This window comes from Carica papaya, chromosome 1 (assembly GCF_054855325.1).
Source record: "Carica papaya isolate Zhongbai chromosome 1, ASM5485532v1, whole genome shotgun sequence".
Classification (NCBI taxonomy): domain Eukaryota; kingdom Viridiplantae; phylum Streptophyta; class Magnoliopsida; order Brassicales; family Caricaceae; genus Carica; species Carica papaya.
This window is the reverse complement of record NC_142309.1, coordinates 16,265,698-16,288,624: the sequence shown is the minus strand read 5'-3', so window position 1 is coordinate 16,288,624 and position 22,927 is coordinate 16,265,698. Positions and strand designations below refer to the sequence as shown.

Here is a 22,927-nt window from a genome sequence, read left to right as displayed (position 1 = left end):
GAGGACAAAGTTCCCAACACTTGTTGCTTAGGGGCAAGGCTTACATTGGCGTGTCAGCCTGGAACTTCGGTCTGGCAGATTTCCACTTCCTATTTGAGTGGACATCTTAATGGATTGTTGCAGGTAAATCCCTTCAAGCTATCATGATCTCAGACCTCCTACTTCTTGTATGTCAGCCACTCATCTCCATCAAGGGTTGGGATGCATTGCATGTCATCCAACGACCCTCGTTGATGTAGAAAACCCTATTTACACCCTGTTTGGATCATGGTAAATGATAGAATTTTAATGTATGGTACTCTATAGGTGTGAAAAAATCATGTTTGTTTTAACTTTCAATGTTAACAAATGGTATTTGACCGAAATATTTGGGATGAATTTTGAAACCACCAAATCAGTGGTATGTGACTGGCATGTTACTTTTTTCTCCTTATACCCTCATATAATATACTTAATTCTATTTTTATCATCACAAATTATTATTTATTTTATTAAATATAAAAATTTAATTTGATTGTATAATAATTATTTATTTAAATACAAATGTAATTATATTGATAAATAATTTATTTATTTTTCATTACATATTTCTTACGTACCATTTACTATTACATATAATTTGACTGAAAATATAACTATAACAACCTATCATCCAAACAAAAATATGCCATTAATATATATTAATATACAATCATCTAAATATAAATTTTTTTTGCCATTCCCATCCTGTGTCATTGCCATGCAATCATTATCATTACCATACATTAATTAACCATCACTAAAATTTATCCAAACAAGGTGTTAAAAGCTTTTTTTTCTTCTGTCTTTTTTCTTTCTTCATCAAGAATGAGAGAGAATAGAGAGAGTTGAGAGCTCCATCTATGAGGATTCTGAATGTGAGAGAGGGAGACCGAAGCTAAAGAAAGAGAGGGCAGAAAAACAAAGGGTGTTGAGCGAAAGTGTGTCGAAGAGGAATTCAGTTTCATCCCAGCTGAGGTAAGCAGATTTCTTCTTCTTTTGAGCTATTCTCTTTATCATTTACACTTCCTAGTTTTTATTGAATAAAACCTAGTTTTTGATTCATTGCAGTAAGCCCGAAAAACCCAAAATCCTTACTGCAGCATCAGAATGACATCTCTATTTGGGTAAGTTACTGTTTTTCTTTCAATCTCATTTCTGTGTTCAATTTTTTTTTCCAAATATAGGCTATAGATTAGTCGATTTGCATGTTAGGACTCTTGGGGAACAAATCCTTATAGTGAAATTTTTCCAGATTCCACGGATTCTTCCCAAAACGCATTCTAACTCTACTTTACTGTTCAGGTGAGTCATTGCTATTCATACATGATTTTACAACCATTTTCTCGTGCGTTTTGGAATCTATTTTGTGTGTCAGTTTGGTAAGAGAAATAGTACCTTAATTTACCCAAATATTGCAGTTTCTATATGCATTTAAAATCTAAGATGTGAAAAAAACCAGAAAACTCGTGGTTTTTATGAAAATAAAAGTGTGAGTGTGTGCAATTCTCTGATTTAATTGTTGTTTTTGTGAATGTATTTGAATATGAAATGTTTATTGATGATGTATAAAGCTTTTTATGGATTTTAAATAATCACAAAAGCAAAAATGATAGAAAATCATGATGAATCGTTAGTGGGAAACTGGATGCTTCTTGCTGTTCAGCCCCGACACCAAAATGCCAGGATAAAGGGGCTATATGGCATATGCCGTGTGTGGGTGTGCACGAGGCATTGTTGAGGCACCTACAAATGTTGTGATACGTCCCCTTGCATGATGTGTATGCGCAGTACACTGCGCTCGAGAGGAAGGACACTGCTAAGCAGGCCTGCTGTGCCGAGAGTGTTTTGTTGCAGGGACCATGCGTGCTGTGCACGCAATGTGCGAAGGGGCACCTGCCCAAGGCTTATGCCTCGAGGACACATTACTGTGCAGTAGTCTGTGGACTGTGTGGGTCGACAAGCATACACGTGTCAGGGGCCTGTGCATGCCGATACGTGGTTAGGCATTTAGCCTTGGACAAGGCTTAGGGGAAAATCCTCTATAAGATGTGATTTTAAAAATTAAAAAATTTGTTAAAATTGAAATTAATTTAATGAATGAAAATCGGTAAAATTGGTAAAGAAATAAAAATGGAAAAATGTTCAATTTTGGAATCTATTTAAGAAAGTTAAAGCAACTTGGGAAATTTGTGAATACAACTTAATTTTGGAATTTTGAAGAAATGAGAAATTTGAGAATTTAATAATAAACCTATAAATTGTTATAGTAAATGGATACATTGGGGGACCTACACTTAAAGGCTAATAAATGGAAAACAAAACATAATCACATAGTCAAGTCTAAATCCAGTTTCCTAGTTTTCCCTAGAGAGTAGTGGTAATTATAATAACTTGCTAGAGCTACTAGGCATATGACTTGGGGTATGTTTCAACGATTGGGGCGTAGTCTGTCCGAGATAGAACATGGTCATGGCTATCCGGGATAGTTGGCACCCGTTGTGTGAAACGAAGCCGTATGGGATAGTTGTTGCCGATATTGTGTAGGATATTTGGCACTATTGCGACTCGAGTGACCTAGTGTGTGTGGACTAGAGTGATGAATGACCTTTTTATGTATTTATTTATTTTATGATGATGCATGTAATTTTTATTGACGGATGTAATGCATTTACTCATTTCATAGATGATGGTGTCCTTTGTTGCCCTCCTTAGAAATAAGGTTAGCGGTTGTGCATTTAGGTTTATAATCACTTTAACTAACTATAAGATAATAAGTCTGTAATCTCTAAAACTATAGAATTTGAGTCTTAATAACAAGGTGGAAGGTGTGTGTGCTAAAACTACTGATTGATTGTGATATTTTGGATGAAACACATTGGCAGTTTGAGAAGAATAAAAATGACACTACTGAGTAGATAATATGAGAAGTATGCACATGTATGAGAATTTTTTTATTTACTAAATTACACTAATAACTATTTTAAAACGTATTTACGTATTTTCAGTACTTTTCTTCTTACTTAATTTTATGGAACTCATCCCCAATCTATTTCCCTAGATGAGTTAGATGAGGAGATCCTGAATGAGCCGTGTCTAGACTCCTTCTAGAAGAACTAGGGGAGGAGGCTGTTGGAGATTATTTTGAAGAGGCCTTAGGTTAATTTATTTTATATTTTGTTCCTTTTATAAAACATTATGTAGATAAAATGTAATTGACCATAGTACCTGAGAATACTGTTTGTATTTATGTATGAGGATGTATTAAACCTGTACTTTAATATTTTATTTGTTAGTTTAGTGGCTCAATTGGACGTTGGTACTTCCGGCTAGCACCAGAGCGTCACAAGTGATATCAGAGCATAGGATTCTTAGGACACATCCCATACACTGAGGCTTAGGATCTTAAGTTAGGTAAAATTTGAATATCCTTTTCCAAGTAAGCTTGAAACCCTAGGTCTTCATATCTAAGTCTTGTTTTTCCTTATGTGTACAGAGTTGTTTATGGCTATTTAGGGCCTTACTCATGTTGTAGGTCAGCAGGTCCACATGTAGTAGAATGATTATTGTCCCCCTCCTGCAGACGATTGTCCTCTCTATAACCAAGTTATTGTTAGCAACACCTTTAATTTCAGAAACTCAATCCTCCTAAGTTTGAGGGCGGTCCTGACCCGATGATTACTGAGAGATGGGTTATGCAGATAGAGAAGATTTTTTCTATCTTGGAGGTTATTGAGGAGTAGAAGATTCCTCTTAATGCTTTTACCTTTACGAGGGAAGTAGAACATTGGCAGAGGCTTAAGAAGGAGACTTTAGCTATTGCTACCATTTAGGAACACTTCTTAGAGGCCTTTTTATAAGAATTTCTTTCCAGTTAATGTTTGAGATAAAAAAGAAGAGGAGTTTTAGGATCTCAAACAGGGTAATCTTTCGGTCAGTTATTATGTAGCCAAGTTAATTCAGCTCTTTCAGTTTGCAGCTAAGTTGATTATTACTAAGGCCAGGAGGGCTAGATAGTTTTTTAAGGGCTTAAGACCGGACATTTATAATTGTGTGGCTATGTACCAGCCGACTATTTATGCTGCTGGTCTTGAGCATCCCCAGTTTGCAGAGGAGTTAATTTTTGCTAAATTCTGGTAGGCTGGTGGATCCAGTTTTCCTACTAACCAGAAAAGGAAACAACCACTAGTTTAAGGTTATATTGATAAGTGACCTTAGTATTCTTTTCCTGCACAATCACAGCCAACACAATCACCATCTTCTGTTACTATTCCTAGTTCTAGTCCTGTTTGTAAACATTGTGGTGGATGACATAGCAACCGTCTGTGACAAGGGTGGGTATGGGGAGGATTAAATCAATTCTTATAACCGACTCAACATTATGCAATACCGAAACTTTAACCGCCTAGATGAATCCCTCACTCTAATTAAATCTACAATTCTAGAAGGAATGCAACAACAAAGAATAGAAGAATAAACAAGGAAAGGAAAAAGGCCACGAACTTACCGATAAGTTGATCCCCACTCATTGGCTTAATAAGACTTTTGAAGACTTTTGCTCCCCGAAGAACTTGAAGAAGCTAAATTAGCAAAAAATGCTAATAGAAGAAAAGACAAAGCTTTCAAGAATTTCTCTCAAATTGATTGTAATTGGTGTTTTACAAGATATGGGTAAAGATCTATTTATAGCCGCTCTCAGGCAATCTACATGAGTACAAACTCTTGTAATAAAATAATATCATAAATAAAATTTTATCTAATTCTAGGATAATTATATAATAAAATATTTATTCTATTCCATCTAAATACAAAAAAAATTAATTAAATAATTCTAAGGGATAGAGTTATAATAAAATAATATTAAAAATAGGATAGGCTTTTATCTCTTATGATTTCCATGTAAAACACATGAGAAAATTAATTTAGACATGTGGGATTTAATTTTAAAAACATGGAGAATTAAAAAGTGGGTCCCAAAACCTTTAAAAAAAATAAAAAAATAGCTTAATTAATTAAAAGGTGGAGAATGGGCCGACCGAGTTTGGGTAACTCAGGCGGGCTGGTCTGCACATGCCACCGGTCACGCGCTGGGCCGGCTGGGCTAGTTTCGGGCCCGTATGTGCGGGGCATGCACGTTTAGCCCCTTGGGCCTGTGCGCACGTGACTTGTTCCATGTACGGTGCTTACAGGCCTTCTGGGTCATGCGTGCAGCTGCTGGGTCTGTGTGTGTGTGGGTCTTGCTTCGCGCATGTGGGGTGTGCTCGCTTGGTTTATGTGGGGCATCTTCCTCGGGTGTGGGCTTTCTTATAATTCTTCAACCCCATTAATCTTACTTGGGTCTTAAATCTTTTGGCTTGAACAAACTTGGCCCATATCTTGAAATAATCCCAATTAGAAAGTAGTCAGAGATGAAATTATTTTCCTACTCTAGGCATTCCTGTTTAGGAAACCGAAACATAATTTCCTGTTTGAGTTGGGACCTGCTGGATTCTTCCTTGATGCAAACTGACATCTTTGACACCAAATTAGGGCTATTTAATATCACATCAGTCCGTGTTATAGGCTGTCTAGTGTGTGGTACAATTGTGGAATGACATCCTAAGAAGCTCGGTAGACATCCTGCCAGAGGACATGTCTAATTTAATAGAGCCAGATGCAGAGGCTACACCTACAATCATTGAGGGTATACCGACTACTCAAGCGTTAGGGAGATCACTCATGTGATAAGGTTGATCATAAAGCCTAGTGACATTATTACATGCCTAATCAACAATTATCTTCATGAACATTTCATAAGAAAATTACAACTTTTATTTCATGAATGATCAATACAGAAAAATATATGTCCATTACGTATCAAATCCCACTTGAAAATTAAAGCCTACGCAAACCTAGACTCTTCACATGAACCCGAAAAGTTTCTCTAGGTATATGCTTAATCAAAGGATCAACAACCAGTTTGCCAGTGGATATATACTTAATAGCAACTTGCCCTTCTTTGATGGTGCCATGAATGAAGTGATACCGCCTTTTAATATGCTTAGTTTTCCTATGGAATTTCGGATCCCAAGCATATTGGATAACAGTAGTATTGTCACAATACATTTCTACAAGTTCGTCAACTTTAGGGGTGATGTTGAGATCCTGTAGAAAGCTCCTCAATCAAATAACCCCTATTTATTTAGGCTCTAAGGCCATTTAAACTCCTTAATATTTTGTATTTTTAATTTTTCGGATGAATATCTTATTTTATTTGGTTAAATAATTCTTAAAATTAATTATTTTATTTTATCGTAACAAAATTATATTTATTTATTATTTAAAAATATTTCAGAAAAAAACAGATAAAAAATGCAGAAAATCCTACGGGAATGCCAGCGGGAGGGATCCTGCTCGTGAATGCTCTGCGCGCCGCTTCCATGTGCGCGACCAGCATAAGATGTGCGCATTGTGCGCATATCCTGTCTGTGCTGGGTGCGAGGCACGGTTTGCGCATGCCGTTCGTTCGGTAGGCCTGCACACAGTAGGCTTGTGCGCGCGTATGCTAGTTCTACAGTGTGCGATAGGCTGGGGAAGCGTGCACTGCCCCCTTAGGCGCCATGTGCCGCCTTCGGGCAGCGTGCGCTACCGGTTGGGTGGTGCGTCGCAGTCGCTTGGGCTATTGCTGTCGTTTGGGTGTCATACCTCTAGTTTTTGTGCTTTCGTCATATCGCGTCGTCCATCTGTTGATTATCACATCTTACCTTTTCCATTGATTTTCTCTCTCTTCACCAGATTTTATCACTCAGTGTATATTTAACGATCCCTATTTTCTATAAATAGGGACCCTTACTTCACCATTTTCTCATCACTTTCATTTCATTCTTTTATCCACCAAAACGTTTTAGAGAGAGAGGGAGTGATCTAGAGAGAGAGAGAAGAGAAGAACAAGAAAAAGGAGTAGGAAACACCAAAGTCTCGAAAAGGAATTTAGTATTTACTTTTAAATATCCTAATAAGCATTTCTAGAGTAACATTAACAAAATTTAAATTAATGATTGCATGCTAAGTTTTATGTTTAAACGAAGAAATTTTACGTGTTAATGCATGTTTTATGATCGTATATGAACCTATTAATTTACATGTGTAATTTAAATGATTTAATGCTTGAGATAGATATTGATATGTAATGCAATTAACGGTGGAAAAATGATTAAGCATTAAATGATGTATAAACATGAGAAATATGTATTGGTATTAGCATGCACAATTCATAAAATGTTTCATTAGATTTTTTTATCTATGCGAGATTTCTGTTTCTCCCCCATCTGGTATGAAAATACGTGAGAGGATCGCTCCCTATGGATGATGGTTTACCCTCTAATGAAAGTGGTGACACGATACAATTGTAGGCATCACCTTTGGCGAAATATGGCCATGGCTATAGTTAACATGTAGGACCACTGTAGTTGGCACAACCATGGTCATAAAACATGCGATGGTTTGGCAAGCTGTAAATGTGCTATTGGTTTGGCAAACTGCAAATTGCTGTTGTAAACGAAATGAATTGGTCATTTCACATGGGTAGTCAAAAATTCATATTGCCCTTAGTAGATGAAAGTCAGAATGACTTCGTGAGAAGAATAAAATAAAAGATAGTTCATATCATAATTTATTTTGATTTTTTTTATTTTGAGCATGATTGATTTAATTGACATGATATGACTATGACATGATGAATTTGATGTTTTTCTTTAATAAAATAAAATATTTTCATAATTAATAAAGAACCTTAACATGGCTCTTTGATAGTAAGTAATGATGGTATTTTTAATTACTTTTGAAATCTTATGATGTTATTTAAATACTGTTTTTCTTACTGAGTATATAGAACTGGAACTCACCCATTTCCATGCCCCCTCAAGATGAGAAAGATGGTAAGGAACCGATTGCTGATCTACCCCTTGATGTCTTTGAGGATCCTGTGGATCTATGAACCTTTATGAGTGCATAATTATTTCGCATTCTAATGAGTCCATTTTTGTAGAGGCTTGTAATAAATTTTTTTCTACCTCACAATTGTATGGAACTCTATTTTGTAAAGGATTATAATTATTTGTTCCAGTGCATACATTTATCTATTATGCACTCGTAATCTGTTTCTGTATCTGACACCCTTATGTCTTAATTTGTATTTGCGATGTCACAAATGTTATCAGAGCAGTTACATGGAATAATCTCTTACAACTGAGGCTGTAGTTAGGAAACTCTTCTAAGATATTTAGAAAATATGTCATCTTTAAAAAACTAGACCACCAACTCATGTCTTCCTTTTCTTTTATAGGAATGACATGAGAGAGACCTTTTGTAGAGCATATCGAAAGATTCGAAGCCCATGATCATCTGACCAGGACCGAGTTTACTGAACTCTTCTGAGCCATCTAGGGTCTAACCACAGTAGTAGGACAAAACCAAGCCAACCCTTGCTAACATGCTTTCTACCCATGATACTCATGCTAGAGCTCTGATTGATACATGTACTACCCACTCTTTCATTTCTTGTTTATTTGCTTATAAATTAGATATTAGGGCTAAACCTTTAGGAAAAGTGTTAGTAGTAGAAACTACTTCTAGGGGTTTATTAAAATCTCATTATATGTCTATAAATTGTTAAATAAAAGCTTCAGAAGTAGAACTGTTAGTAGATCTAATACTTTTAGAGAAATATAGAACGATCATTAACTCTGAAAGTAAAATTGCAACCTTGCGATCACAAAATATGAAATAATAATCTAGTTTTGCTATTATCTAACCTTAGAATAAACATGAATATGGATGTTGATCCTGCTGTATACACCATTCTTACTGTTTGTAACTTTTCGAAAATCTTTCTAGAAGATTTACCTGGTTTGCCTCAACCACAGGAGATAGAGTTTTCTATCGATTTGCTTCCTAAAACACAACTTATCTCAAAACTTGCCTATCGCATGAGTCGTACAGAGCTCACATAATTTGAAAACTAGCTTTCTGAACTTCTTGGTCGAAAATTCATCTTCCCCAGTCATTCCCCTTGGGTGCCCCGGTGTTATTTGTGAAAAAGAAGAACGAATCCCTTCGACTGTGCATAGATTATAGAAAACTCAACTGTGTAATAGTGAAAAGTAAGTATCTTTAACCTTGTATTGATGACCTCTCTGATCAGTTGCAAGGAGCTACGGTCTTCTCTAAGATTGATTTCAGAACGAGATACTACCAGTTGCAAGTCAAAGAGGAAGATATCCCAAAAACTGCTTTCCGATACCGATATAGTCAATACGACTTCAAGGTTATGCTTTTTGCACTAACTAATGCCCCTGCAGCTTTTATGGATCTTATTAACAGAGTTTTCTAGCATGTACTGGAACAATACGTCATCATATTCATTGATGACATCTTGATATATTCTAAAAGCTCGAAAGAATACAATTAATTTATCTCAGGTATTGAAAACCCTTTGCCGAAACCAGCTATACGCTAAGTTTAGCAAGTGCTCTTTTTTGTTGGATCGAATCTCTTTTTTTGGCCACATGATTTTGGATGAAGAAGTTTATGTGGATCCATCCAAAATTAAAACAGTGATTTACTGGAACCCACCAACGAATGTCGCTGAGGTACATAGTTTCCTTAGTTTGGTGAGTTATTATCGACGATTCATTGATGGGTTCTCCAAGATTGCAGCTCCATTGACCTGTCTCACTAAGAAGAATGTATCTTTCATATGGGATTGTGAATGTGATGAACGTTTAGCTGAGTTAAAGTATTGTCTCACCTCTACTCCAGTATTGATCATTCCCGACAATACTGAAAGATTTCAGGTTTACTATGATGCATCTCACGTAGATTTGGGTTGTGTTTTGATGCTGCACGATTGGGTGGTTGCTTATGGATCCCAAAAATTAAAGCCCCATGAGTGCAACTACCCCAATCACGTCCTGGAGTTGGCGACCATAGTCTTTGCCTTGAAGATATGGTGCCATTATTTGTATGGTCAGACATTTAAAATTTATACTGACCACAAAAGTTTGAAGCATATATTTTCACAGAGAAAACTAAATATGAGCAGAGGCATTGGATGGACTTCCTGAAAGACTACGAATGTAAGATCATCTACCACCCCAGTAGAAGTAATGTAGTTGCAGATGCTCTGAACTGAAAGGAGTCCACTTTGTTGGCCCAAACCATGGTCTCAAGTTAGAAATTAGTTGGTGTTATGCAGGTACTCTGCCTTAACCACTATGGCAATAGTGCCTACCTTGCCCAAATCCGAGTTTTTTCTGATATTTTCATGAAGATTTGGGAAGCTCAATCCACCGACTTAGAAATAATAAAAAATTTAAGTAAGTTTACTTCTGATGAGTTTCCTGATTTTAAGCTCACAGATGATGTATTGTGCAAATTTTGAAATCGTATTTAGGTCCCTGTCGTTGTTAGGATGGATGTTCTTAAGGCTGCCTATGCCTCCAAAATGTCCATCCACCTCGGGAGTACCAAGATGTATTGGGATCTGAAGCGTCAATATTGGTGGTCTGAAATGAAGAATGACATTGTCGACTATGTTTCCCGACGCCTTACTTACCAACGAGTTAAGAAAAAACACCATAGATGTTTATTGCAAGGCCTCCCTATTCCGGAGTGGAAGTGTGTGCCTGTGACCATGGACTTTGTCACCGGTCTGCCCAAGACCTGTTCTGGTCGCAATGCTATATGGGTCATCATTGACAAGTTGACCAAGACTACTCATTTTCAGCCAATAAGAACCACATATTCCACCAATAAATTAGCCTGCCTATATGTCGAGGAGATTGTCCGACTCCACGACATCCCCTCATCTATTATGTTAGACCGAGATCCCTAGTTCACCTCCTATTTTTGGGACAGCTTTAAAGAAGAGCTTGGTTCGAGATTATACTTCAACATTGCTTATCATCCCCAGACCGATGACCAGTTTGAACGCACTATCCAGACAGTCGAAGACATGTTGCATGCTTGTGTTCTTGACTTTGGTGATAACTGGTATGAGTATCTTCTTTTGTGTGAATTTGCTTATAATAACTGTAAAACCCTTGGAATTTACTGTTGGCGATAAAGTCTTTTTTAAGATATTCCCTTACAAGGAAAAAATGCGGTTCGGTAAGAAGGGTAAGTTGAGCCCTTGATATATGGGACATTTTCAGATCGTGGAATGTGTTGGACCCGTGGCGTACTGCCTTGCTCTGCCCTAAGATTTTATGGGTCTACAATATTTTCCATGGCTTCATTCTCAAAAGGTACCACTTTAACTCTTTTCACATCATTCCTTACCAAGAGATGCAGGTTACAGTGGATATGATGTATGAGGAGCTCCCTGCAAAAATCCTTGGTTGGACTGACAAGCTTTTACGCAATAAGAGGATTCCAATGGTGAAGGAAGCAACACCACACTTTGGAAGAGGTAACGTGGGAGTTGGAGAGCGAAATGCAAGAGAAGTTTCCTGACCTATTCATGATCAATTTGGAGGACAAAATTTTCTAAAGTAGGGGGAATGTAACACCCCGAAAACTTTCGTGCTTAATTTATAATGTGAATCCTATTTATTTGGACTCTAAGGTCGTTTAAACTCTTAATATTTCTTATTTTTAATTTTTTGGATGAATATCATATTTCGTATTTTCTTTGGTTAAATAATTCTTGAAATTAATTATTTTATTTTATCGTAAGAAACTTATATTTATTTATTATTTAAAAAATTTTGGGGAAAAACAGAGAGAAAAGGTAGAAAATTTAGTGGGAACACCAGCATCTCATCGTGCGTAGAAGGGCGCGCGGCCTCGCGCGCCTTATGCAGGAGGCTTGCGCGTGGTAGGCCCGCGTGTAGTAGGCTTGCGCGTGCAGCAGGCTGGGGCAGTATGCACTTCCTCGAGTAGTGAGCACCGCCACCTTGGGCATTGTGCACGATCTTCAAGCAGTGCACCGCCGCTGCTTGGCCGATGTGTTGCCGTAGTTTGGGTGGTGTGCCTTTTATTTTTGCACCACCGTCACATCGAGTCATCCATTCGTCGATCACATCTATCGGTCGTCAAATCTCATATTTTTCATTGACTTTTTTTTTCTTCACCAGATTTTGCCACTTGGCACGAAAATAAATGTCCCCATTTTCTATAAATAGGGACCCTCACTTTACCATTTCCTCATCACTTCCATTTCATTCTTCTATCCACCAAAGAGCTTTAGAGAGAGAGGGAGTGATCTGGAGAGAGAGAGAGAGAGGGAGAGGAGAAAAAGAAGAAAAAGGCGTAGAAAACACCAAGATTTCGGTAAGGAATTTAGTATTTATTTTTAAACATCGTAAGGAGCATTTCTAGAGTTAGCAAAGTTTAAATTAATGATTTCATTGTTAAATTTTATGCTTGAATGAAGAAATTTTACTTGTAGTGCATGTTTTGTGTTCATGTATGAACTTATTAATTTGCATGTGTAATTTAAATGATTTAATGGTTGAGATAAATATTGATATGTGATGTAATGGACGGTGGAAAAAGGATTAAGCATGAAATAATGTATAGACATGAGAAATATATATTGGTATTGACATGCATAATTCATAAAGTGTTTCGTTAAGTTTTTTATCTCTGAGGAATTTCTGTTTCTCCCCCATCTGGTATGAAAAGGTATGAGAGGATCGCTCCCTATAGATGATGGCATATCCTCTGACGAGAGTTGTGACGCGATATGATTATAGGGGTCACCTTTGGCGAAGTACGACTGTGGCCATAGTTAACATGTATGACCACCGTGGTTGGCACGACTGTGGTCATAGAACGTGTCATGGTTTGATAAACCATAAATGTGCTATTGGTTTGGCAAGCCGCAAATTGTTGTTATAAATGAAATGAATTGGTCATTCAACATACGTAGTTTAAAATTCGTATTGCCTTCAATAGATGGAAGTTGGAACGACTTCACGCGAAGAATAAAATGAAAGATAGTGCATATCATGATTCATTTGATTTTCTCTTTTTTTAGCATGATTGATTTAATGATATGATATGATTATGACATGATGGATTTGATATTTTTCTTTAATAAAATAAAACATTTTCATAATTAATAACTGACATGACTCTTTGATAGTACGTAATGATGGTACTTTTAATTACCTTTGAAATCTCATGATGTTATTTAAATACTACTTTTCTTACTGAGTATATGAAACCCACCCCTTTCTATGCCCTCTCCAGATGAGGAAGATAGTGAGGAACCAATCGCTGACCTACCCTTTAAAATCTTTGAGGATCCCGTGGATCCATGAACCTTTATAAGTGTATAATTATTTTGCATTCTGATGAGTCCATCTTTTGTAGAGGCTTATAATAAATTTTGTTTCTGCCTTAATATTGTATGAAACTCTATTTTGTAAAGGATTATAATTATTTATTCTACTGCATACATTTATCTACTACGCACTCATAATCTGTTTTTGTATTTAGCACCCTTATGCCTTAATTTCTATTTGGGATGTCATAGCATGTGTACTGAACTTTAGTTGTAGCTGGGACATGCATCTACCACTGGTGGATTCACTTATAACAATAGTTTTCATTCTAGTATCGGGATGGCCCCTTACGAAGCACTCTATGGCAGGCTTTGTAGATTTCTAACTTGTTAGCATAAAGTAGGAAACCAAAATCTCTCTAGACCAAACTTTATCCAAGACATTGTAGACAAAGTTATAATCATCCACAAGAATCTCCTAACTGCTTAGAGTCCACAAAAGAGTTACAACGATAGTTGAAAGAAGGACCTAAAATTTTTAGTGGGTGACCATATCTTCCTTAAGGTTTTTCTAGTCAAAGGAAACATGAGATTTGGGAAGAAGGGTCAGTTTAGTCCTCATTTTGTAGGACCCTTCAAAGTATTGGAACTTATTAGCCCCATGGCTTACCATCTTGCCTTGCCCCTAGAAACACTAGTCTTCATGATGTTTTCTATGTCTCGATGCTCCAAAAGTATCATCATGATCCCTCCTATGTCATTTCACACCAACGATTCCCAGTACGATCAAACATGACCTACTTAGAGTATCTTGTCAAGATTATTGATCGACAGGAGAAAGTTTTCAAATCCCGGAGGATCCCCATGGTCAAGGTAATATGACAATATCACTCCCTTGATGAAGTTACTTGGGAACTTGAAGATGAGATGTGGGATAAATATCTAGAGTTATTTTTAAATTTAGTCCTCTAAATTTGGAAGACCAAATTTTTGTGAGGGAAGGATATGACAACCTCTAGTTATTTGGCTACACCTTGGATTTCTTGTATTAAATTTTATTTCAGATTTTGAATTTCGTTTAAACTATTTTCTTGCCAAATGTTTGAAATTCATAAAACATGTGTTTAAAATCTAAATGAAAACACAAAAGGAAAGAAAATTACTTGTAGGATTTAAATCCCAGAAGACAAGTCTTACAGGTAAGTCTCGTGGGAAAAGGCAGTGGGAACACCATGTGGGCATGTGCATGCTTCGTGAGCAAATCCCCGCCTGCATGATAGGACATACACACACATGAACAGACACTTTCCACTCACCACACCGACCACTATTTAGCCAGGCCACCATCACATCTCCACTGCATCAGGTTGCCACTAGGTAGTTCCCAGTAATGCACGGTCGATCATTAAGTCAATCAACAACTATCCTCCTTTACATGTGATCCAACAGATCACATTTGCCTCTCCTTCCATATTTAAAGTCCCTCTTTTTTTTTTTTTTTTCTTCTGCAAGTCGAGAAGAAAAAGAACTCTTAAAAGAGAGAGAGCGAGAGAGAGAACTTAAGAGTGAGAAAAAAAAAGTTGAGTTGCTGCCATCTTCTCTGCTGCAACAAGCTTGCTACCGAGCTCGTCCCTCCTTGCCCAAATGGTAAGCTTCAACCTTACCTTGCCATTTCTTTCTTTTAATGTTAAAATACCTTACAAGAGCCTTCTTCCTTCTTCATGATCAATGTAGACCCGTTCTACAATTTTTGGCTGCTGCAACAGTTTCCATCTTTAAAACTTAGAGCTTTTTCATCTTCTTTTGGAGACCAAACCTCATTTAACTTTCGGTAAGGATGGGAGTAATGTTTTTGTACTTTTAATGGGTTTCATACATCGATTAAAATGATTAAATGCTAAGAATATTTGTATGCATGAACAAGTATGATGTACTTGTGTTTAAAGCGGTTTAAATTGAATGTTTGCATGATATTTGGTCTTAATTTGGTTTAGAAGCATGAATAGGTGTTTTACATGGTTGTGAAATTAAGTCTGAAAAGTTACAAAGGTGAACTGGTGCTCGAAAACCATTGGGAGAAGCCTCTTCCTTGATCCAACACAATGAAGGCATGAATGTGCCAAGATAAATTACAGCACGAGCATTGTTGCATGTCTGTCATGCGAGGGACAATGTCCAAGCATGCATATATATTGAGACAAGGCCTTTGGCATACAATACATTGGCATAGCCATGCATTTGCATGTTAGGGGCACCTGCACATCGAGGGAGCCCGTGGAAGATATGTACGTGCATGCCCGGGGATTGCCTTGCCACACCCACAGTGGAGTCAGTCCCTGGATTGTATAGTGGGCGCAGGAGCGCCCGCTCAATCGAGTGCCCAAGCACAGTGAACGTACACAAGGGCACACTATGCCTCATGGAAGAGAGAATAGAGATGCGTACCGCATCGTAGGTGTGTGCAGATATGCTAAGCTGCATTGTAGGCAATCGGGCATGTCGTGTCGCAAGAACGTGTGGATAGGATGCCTCGCACAAGGTAGCATGTGTGCCTGTGCATGAGGGCCTGTCCTGACACACCCATGGTGTTAGAAAAACCTACCTTATGTACACAGAAACGCGCAGTCTGTTGGGCCATGTACCTTGTAAAGTGCACCCATGTGCCAAGAGGGCCGCACAACTGTCCCTTGCCTTATCCGTTTGGTAGATGTAGCGAGGGATTTCCTCGTAGGCCTTGGACCAACACGGGCCCCAAATTATTTGGGGTTTTTGATGGGCTTCAAGGAGCCCAAAAAATGACTGATGGGTCTTTATTAGGCTCAAAATATTTTATTGGGCCTTACTAAGCTCAAAAATTGAAATGGACCCCAAGAGGGTCTACATTAGATTTTAGGGGCCCAATGGGCCAAGAACAGTTTAATGGGCCTTATCGAGCTAGAAAAAAAAATGTAGAGGTTGGCCCAATGGGTCGAGCAGTGTAAATTATCAGGTTATCTAAAAGGATATAATGGGTTTGGGATTTTCTTTGAGATCAGTCACTAATTTTGATAACATAAATTAATAAAGAAAGTTCTAAATTTGTTTAACTGTTATCACGAAGGGGTTACTGTTATTCATCTGTTTATCAACTGTTGGTGAACCACTCCCTGTGAATGGGTACTACACTGGTCTTCCCTATGATGAGAGCGGATCACGATTGACTGTAGGGATCACAGTGGCGAAGTAATATCGTGATCATAGAATCTATCTAAATTAATGTCTTTTGAATTGAACTGTTTGCTTCGTTCACAATAGTAACTGGGGATCCCCTTTGCCCTTCATTGATATAGGTCTAAATAGCTTCGCGCGAAAGTCTATAAATAATAGAAATTTAAATCAAGTCAAAATAATTGAAAAAGTCAATACTATTTAGTTGTTCTACATATGGTTAAACCGTATGTTAGTCTGAATGATTTGTCTTGCCATGTACTTGAACATGTTGTTAGGGATAGACCAGGATTGCTATTTTAAATACACTTAAGTCAAGTTTAACTATGAAATTTTCAGTTATCTCTATAACGCAGTGCAATACTCAAAATGGTAAAATGGGTTTCATTGATTGCTTTATCGAACCTTTAAAATGTTAATAGTATGCTTATAGTGTTGTTTTCTTTACTGATTTTCATGGAGCTCACCCCAAATCTACTTCTGAAACTTTTATTTTACAATTTTTATACACACAGTGAGCTTCTAATAATCTCCTAGAGAGAATTTCTATAGCTAATATTTCTCCTAAAGGTTCAGACCTAATATCTAATTTACACACAAATGCACAAGAGATAAAAAAAATGGAGAGCACCTATATCGATCACAGCTCTAGCAGAAGTATCATAGATAGAAAGCATACCCTAGATAAGGACGAGAGTGGAGAATACAATGGTTTTATCAAGGTGATACACACAACCCTAGGCTACAGGTCTGGCCACGACCTTCGGCCGCTAAGGGCAGTCCTTTATAAGGTGTTGGGCGCTTCCGCATCGATAACAGGCATGATTAATATACCAATAGGATAGATCACCATGCGAGTGACCGTAATGTTGGCATGGTTGGGAAGGTCGAGAAGGTTGTCCAATAGGTGGAGGTAGAGCAGGGAGAGGGGCAACTCAGGGTCATTTATCAAGGTGGCTACTTACTGGGTCGGGCAACTTCTTTTGGGTTGTTGGGATTGGTGTTGTTATTGGGTACGGACTCGAGCAATACATTGGTGCCTGACCGAGATAAGGTCATCGGCCAACTGGCAGTATTCTAGCACCTCAGCATACGAGCTGGGTCTCAATATTGCAACTCAGTCGTAGATATCGGCACGAAGCCCCTTCAATAAATTTTTAACTTTACAATTTTCGGGGGGTGACCATTAAAGGCACAAACTCAGACAGTTGGACGAATTGGGCTGCATATTGGGTAACCGTCAAGTTTCTTTGGCGGAGGTCCTAAAATTCCTCCACTTTCTTCTCTCAAACATTGGTTGGGAAAAAGTTATCAAAATATGTGTCTACGAAAACTTCTCAAGTGGTAAGGATAGGTAACATTTGTTTTTTGAGTCACCACCAGTGTTCGGCTTCACCGGTTAACATAAAGGTTCTAGGAGGACTTTCTATTTCTCAGTTAGGTCTAAGACAAAGAAATGTTTCTCTATCTACAGGATCCATGCTTTTGCTACTAAGGGGTCGGGGCCACCTTCGAAGTGAGATGGGTTAAGCTTCCTAAAACTTTATTATGTTATGAGAGATAGACCTTTCAACTGGTTAGTATTCTGGGGTAGGATGTTGAGAAGGGTTGGCTTGATTTTTTCTGACGGCTGCGATTAGTCCCTAGATACCTTGGAAGAGTTTGGTAAACTTGGCTCTAGTCAAAGGATCCTTAATCTCGAGTCTTTCGATACGTTTTACAGAAGGTCTTCCTTGCGTCATTCCTACAAAAAAAAGGAAGACGTGAGTTGGTGGTCTAGTTTTTGGAAGATGACTCATTTTCCTAAATATCTTAAAGGGTTTTCTACCACAACCTCAATTGTAAAGGATTTGGTCCGCGTAACTGCTCTAATACCATCTGTGACATCCTCAATGCTAATTATGGCATAAGAGTGCTAGATATAGAAATATATTACAAGTGCATAATAGATAATTGTATGTAGCAAAGCAAATTATCACAAATCCATTACAAAATATATGAGTTCTAATTATACATATAATTAAAGACAGAAGTGACAACAAAATACAAAATATCAAAATACAAAAAGGGCTACTTCATTTACTATGTGAATGGACTCATCAGAGTGTGGGACATGTCATGTGCTCAAGGTTTGTAGATCCACGAGATCCTCATAGACTTCAAGGGGTAGGTCAACGATCAGTTCCTCACTATCTTCCTCATCTTGAGGGGCCATGGAAATGGGTGAGTTCTATATACTCAGTAAGAAAAATAGTATTTAAATAATACCATAATATTTTAAAAGTGAATAATTATGTCATCAACACTTACTATCGAGGGTCACGTTAGGTTCATTTCTTAATTTATAAAAAAATAATTTGTTTATTTATAAAAACATCATATCCATTATGTTATAGTCATATCAATCAAATTAATCATGTTGATAATAGAGAAAATTAAATAAATCATGATATGCACAAATTTTCGTGTCATGTTTCGCGAAGTCATTTAGATTTCCATCTACTGAAGACATATACGGATTTTGGACTACCTATGTGGAATAACCAGATCAGATATAATATCAATTTATGGCTTGCTAAACCAGCAGCATATTTACGACTTGGTAAATCATAACACGATCTATGACCATGGTTGTGCCAACCATAGTGGTCTTATCAGATAGTCTATGGCCACAGTCATACTTCGCCAAAGGTGACCCCTAACAGATAATTCGTGTCACTACTCTTGTCAGAGAGTACGTCATCATTTATAGGAACGGTCCTTTTACGTCTTTTCAGATCAGATGGGGAGGGGAGAAACAGAAACTTCTTAGAGATAAAAAGCCTAACAAAATACTTGATGCATTATACATGTCAATACATATACATATTTTTCATACATTTTCTTACCATTTCATACTCAATCTCCTTTTCACATTTCAGTAATTAATCACAAAAATTATATCATTTAAATTACATGCAAATCATCAAGTGCATATACGATCATATAACAAGCTTTATCAAGTAAAATTTACTTCATTTGAACATTTAACATAATCATACAAATCATAATTTCAAGATTCATAATTTTGACTTTAAAAATACTCTTTAAGATGTTTAAAAGTAAATACTAAATTTATTACCGAAATCTCAAAGTTTTCTTATACCTTTTTTCTTCTTCTACTCTTCTTCTCTCTAGAGATCATTTTCTCTCTCTCTAAGCTTTGGAGGATGGAAGAATGAAATGGAAGTAATGAGAAAATGGGGACCATTGGATTTGCACCAAGTGGTGAAATCTGGTGAGGAGAGAGAAAATCAATGGAAAAAGAGTGATGTGACAACTAACGGATATGACCGATGGCTGGATGATGCAATGTGACAACAGTGCAAAAAATAGAGGCACACCACCCAAACAATGGCATCACGTCGTCCAAGCACCGGCCGCGCATTACCCAATACAGCAGCGGCTCACCGCCCAACTGGTGGGGCACACCACCCAAGGCGGCGCACGGCGCCCAAGGAGGTGGTGCACACTGCCCGAGGTAGCAGCACGCTGCCCCACTCGGTTGCACACTGTAGGCCAAGCCTGCAAGTGCACCAGCCTAGCATCTCGCACGTAGGCATACTGCGTAGGCCTACTGTGCGAGCGACACATGTACAGGGCACGCAACACAGCACCAGTCTACGCGCGATGTGATGTGCGCGGACTGTGCCTGTCTACGCATAATGGGACATGAGCACAGACCGACCTTATGCCCTACGTAGACAAGATGTGCGCACTGTACTGGCCGTCTGGTCGCACGCGCACGCACACGTGCGATGCCAGCATGGGCTGGTCCATTCTTGCAGGCGTTTTCCTGCGAGATTTCTGCCTTTTTTCAGTCTTTTTCTTCTGAAAATTTATTTTTTAAATAAAAATAATAAATTAAAATTAAAAAATATAAATATAAATTTTAGAATAATTTAATTAAATTAAAAATACAAATTTAAATTTACGAAATATGATATTTAATAAAAATTAAAACTACAAAATAATTTAAAAAGTTCAAGCAGCCTAAGGGCCTAAATAAATAGCGGTTCTCAATTACATGCTGGGTGTTACAGTAACCCTCTTCTAAGTCCTTTTTGACTTTTTCTCACTTTTCCAAGTCTTACAAGGTTTCCAAGGCTTCTAGAATTATCCATGTGATTTAAATTCCAAATTTGGAGGAGAATGTCCACTCAAATTTGAAGTACAAGGAAGATCAAGATACTTGAAATTTTAGATAAGGAGAAAATATTGTTTTATTAATGATTTTAACTATTTTTTATTATTTTAATTATCTTAGGATAAGACTCAAATATTTTAATATTTTTGTATTTATTTTCTATTTAAATTAGGTTTAAGAGTTTATATAGAAATTTATAATCCTATTTCGATTAAAATTAGTAAATAAAAGCCTATATAAAAGCTTAAGTCTGTAGGTTGTAATCACCACTTTGAGAATAATAAATTTGAAGGTTTTGTTTTCTTCATAATTAGTTTTGGCTAAATTCGTGAGTGTTCTTCAAGTTCTTCAAAGTTAGGGAGTTTCCTGAAATCTTGTTGAGTTGAGGAGTTGGGATTGACTTATCGAGTAAGTCAACCATGTATTTTCTTCTCTTTTTATCTTTCCCTATTATCTTGTTTTTTGCATACCATATAGGTGGGTGTAGATTCAAGTAGGGAAGGGAATTTAGGTAGTTAAGTCTTTTGATTGCAAGTGTTGGTTGAGGTTCCAAGAGTTAAAGATCTTTTATAACGACCCGACCCATTTTAGAGTATTGAACATATAATAATTAACCACGCTAATTAAGATAGAAATTACATCCCTTGCATATTTAGTCCCAATATATAATATCCATGAGGCTTGCCTATATTCCAAAATAAGTACTAACAGCAAAAAGAAATTATTAATCTTAAATTCTATATAGATAAAATAGAAAATGTCATACTGTTCGGGAGCGGAGTCTTGAATGTCCTGATATGAAAGCTGAAATGATAATTTAAATGAGCACACACTTACTCAATAAGGGTACAAGAACCAAAAAACATAATTATTCATTCAAAGCATTGTAAAGAAACAATAAAATACCCGATGGATTATTAATTTTAACAAAACTAGTTTTGACTTAAAAATTTATTTAATTTCTTCACTTCACATCAAAATTGAATCAAATTCACATTCTACTGCCTCGTTTTATTCACAAATGCTATCAAACCACATCAGGTTCATATTTAGAAAATTTTCATTTTCAATAACAAATACTATTTGATCATATCATATTCGCATCCAACTGCAACACACATATCAAATCAATCACCTTTCATTTCGTCGATTAGTATCATTTCCCTCTACCAATATTCTTGGGCCCCATAGAGGTTCCCCCACATGTGGATACTTAACGTTGCTTTTATAATTATCGATCGTCCCCACACCCTGTCCGGTAATGGGTGCCACTTTTTCCAGCCAACTTCATACCCCGTCCAATATGAATGCCACTTTTATCAGTCGTCCCCTTACCCCGTCCGATATGGACACCATTAACAATCTCCCAACCCCATCCGGTATGGAACTTCCCAACCCCGTCCGGTATGGGACTTCCCAACCCCGTATGACTGAATATCATACCTACGTTAAAAGTTCACCCTATATACTCCCCCCTTGATACCCGGTAACAGTTTTATTTATCTCAATTGTTATATTTTATTTTCCATTTACAACCAACCTGCAACATGCAAATATCCAATCAAGCTTATATAACTTTCATTTCCAATCATTGAACTTCCGACACATACATCACAAAATGATGTCAGAATGCGTAACCCATAATTGAATATACACTAAAGGATAATTAATCACCAATAGGATAAGACGAACATAATAAAAATGAACCACCATAACATACAAAACAAACAAGATAAAAACGATTAGCATAAATTCAAATAATACATAATGAAATAGAATTTAAACTAAACAAAATAATCAACCATAATAATAAAATAAAATGATATAAATGAAATAAAGTAATTAATAAAAAATGAAATAGCAATTAAAATAGATAAAATAATGAAATATGATACTATAATAGAATAATATAAAATAAATTAAAATAATTAAAAATGAAGTCTTGAACACCAACCACGACAAAACATATTCACAAAACGAAACTCACACGCACCCCTTTCGCACAAACAGCCATGAATGAGCTTTCCCGAACGTCAACCTGCAACGGTGTATGAACCTGTAATGACATAATACATATCAAATAACCCAAACAAACATACATAACCAATCATATAATAAAAATGCATGACATTGATTTAAAACATTACCACTGGCACCTTTCATGAGATCTAATCCAAAACTACAATCAATGTAGGTGATTTAAGGTCAAACTTTGATCAAACGATTATAAAGAGTGTTCAGGTATC

The 22,927-nt window shown here is 36.9% G+C and overlaps 1 long non-coding RNA gene across 6 annotated transcripts in view; it reads left to right on the top strand.

The window, feature by feature from the left end:
- The window catches only part of LOC110811482 (uncharacterized), a 65,357-nt gene that overhangs the window by 2,339 nt on the left and 40,091 nt on the right, over positions 1-22,927 (top strand). The window contains exons 2-5 of one of the 6 annotated variants that reach the window (XR_015819368.1): positions 846-996; positions 1,090-1,145; positions 1,274-1,323; positions 13,255-13,472. This is a non-coding gene — a long non-coding RNA (uncharacterized LOC110811482). Of the gene's footprint in view, positions 1-845; positions 997-1,089; positions 1,146-1,273; positions 1,324-3,079; positions 7,865-7,888; positions 8,235-12,684; positions 12,925-13,254; positions 13,473-22,927 lie in introns of those variants that run through there. The other 5 variants (XR_015819372.1, XR_015819370.1, XR_015819369.1 and 2 more) reach the window with 5 other exon arrangements.